This window comes from Egretta garzetta, unplaced genomic scaffold (genome assembly GCF_000687185.1).
Source record: "Egretta garzetta isolate BGI_Z169 unplaced genomic scaffold, ASM68718v1 scaffold14, whole genome shotgun sequence".
Lineage (NCBI taxonomy): Eukaryota > Metazoa > Chordata > Aves > Pelecaniformes > Ardeidae > Egretta > Egretta garzetta.
In genome coordinates this window covers 1331448-1333428 of record NW_009259588.1, presented here as the reverse complement: position 1 = coordinate 1333428, position 1981 = coordinate 1331448, and positions in this window count along the sequence as shown.

Genomic DNA, 1981 nt, shown 5'->3' with positions numbered 1-1981 from the left:
AGGGGTGGGGGGGGGGGTGCACACATGCCCATGCCCATGCCTGCACAATTTCTGGGGCCTCTTTCTGTCTAATCCCTTGGGTCACTGTATACCTGCTGCCATTCAGAGAGCAGTGACCTCCAGACGAGGTGCACCAGAGCTCCGTGCAGCACTGGACCTCTGCAGCCCAGTGACAAGTGGAGGAGCTTTCCAGAGGTGGGAGCAGAGGCTATACGTGGGTGGGAATAGCCTTTTTTTGTCCTGCTAGAGGTTGCTGGCCACTTCCATAAAATTGGTCTGCATCCGCTTATTGGCGTGCAGCCAGCAAGACTTGGAGCCAAATCCCAGGCTTCCAGCCTTGACAGCTTTGACTCATGTAACTTGAGAAACATCAAGAAAAGTATTTCATTGTGGCATAGCTCTTACAGACTGCTCCATGCATCAGTGCTGGGCAGCAAACAGGCAGCAGCCCTTCAGCAGTAAATGCAAGTGGCTTTAATGTCAAAGACTCACCTCTAGCAATGGATTCTTCAGCAGAAGTCCCAAAGTGTCCCATGAACCTATTTTCAGCCCCAGTCTTTGGTCTGATTTTTCACATCTGCCTTCCCCAGAATAAGCTTGGTGGACAGGTCCAGCCGGCATCGGTAGGTCAGGGAGGTTGTTCTGCTGTTGCTCTACCTCTGAGCTTGGCAAAGGCATTACTGTCTGCATGTACCTGTCTATGCAGTTTGTTTTCCCTAGCACCACATACATGTATGTGGGGAGCCTCCCTCTCACACACCACAGTTGAGAAGCTTCTTTAATTTCATAATTTACTTAGTGTGCTTAAAAAGCAACCTCAAAATAAATTTAATTGGACTCTTGGGAGGAAGGGAGTAGGGAGAGGAAAGTCTTGGAAGCAAAGAGGAAGAGATTAATTTGTATCATCTTCATGGTTTTCTTTAACTGTTCCAGGCTTGCATTTGATATATCTGCATTAACTTGAGGTGAAACAGTCTGATGAGATCTGAGCCACAGAGCAGACTCAGAGCAGACCCAGTGCCTGCTGTCAGGAGGTTGTGTGGTTTCATAATGCTCGTAGTTTCACTGTTGGCACTGGAACACAGTTTAGAGCAGAGGAATCGTGAGGTGCTTTCTGGCATTTTTCTTGATGATGAGGAAAATCATTCTCTGGCTTTGCAGAGCTGAGAGAGTCTCGTGTTTGAACTGCTGGGGCTGAGGAGTTCATCCTGAAAAACTTTTGCAAGGCCTTTGAAAAGCCAGGGCTCTATAATGCATGCCAAGCAACTGCAGTGACTTAACACATTTGGTTTTCAGAGACTTGACTGAGGGATCCTAGATAGACGTTTGACCCTACTAATATTTGCAAATGTGTCTTGTTCTAGTTGCTAGTGAATTTGCACTCTCACATACAGCAACAGATGCAAGAGAAGAGATGGGGTTCTTCCTGAGACTTTCTGGTGCTGCATACTCATTTGGAAATCAATTTAATGCATTTTAATTGCCTATTTTTCTCCTTGGTTTTCTCTTTACAGCTACACACCAGCAAAAAATAATAAGGTAGAGTCTAGCCAGGCAGGCTGCTAATGAGGAAGCTTGACTCAAGAAGATTTTAATTTTCAGCATTTGTTCTTCAAGATAGCTATTTCAGCATGCAGGGATGTCACAAAACAGGAATGCTGCCATTAGCTAATGGAACAAAGGCATTGGGCTCGTACGTCATTTTGTTACATGAAGAACCAAACTTACATCCTTGACCAAACTATAGAAGTCTGGTGATCCATTTCAGGATGCTGGTCCCCTCAGCCAAATCATCCCTGTGAAGAAAATACCCGTTGTACATGACATACTATGTGAAAAGAATGAGGGAGACAATACTGTGAAGCTGTGAAGAAGGAAAGGTATGTATTAAAAGGCCAACCTCTTGCCAGCCTTTCATGATCCCCCTGATAAAGAGAAGCTTGTGGCTCTGCCAAGCTGATCAAAGGGCTTCTCAGAAACA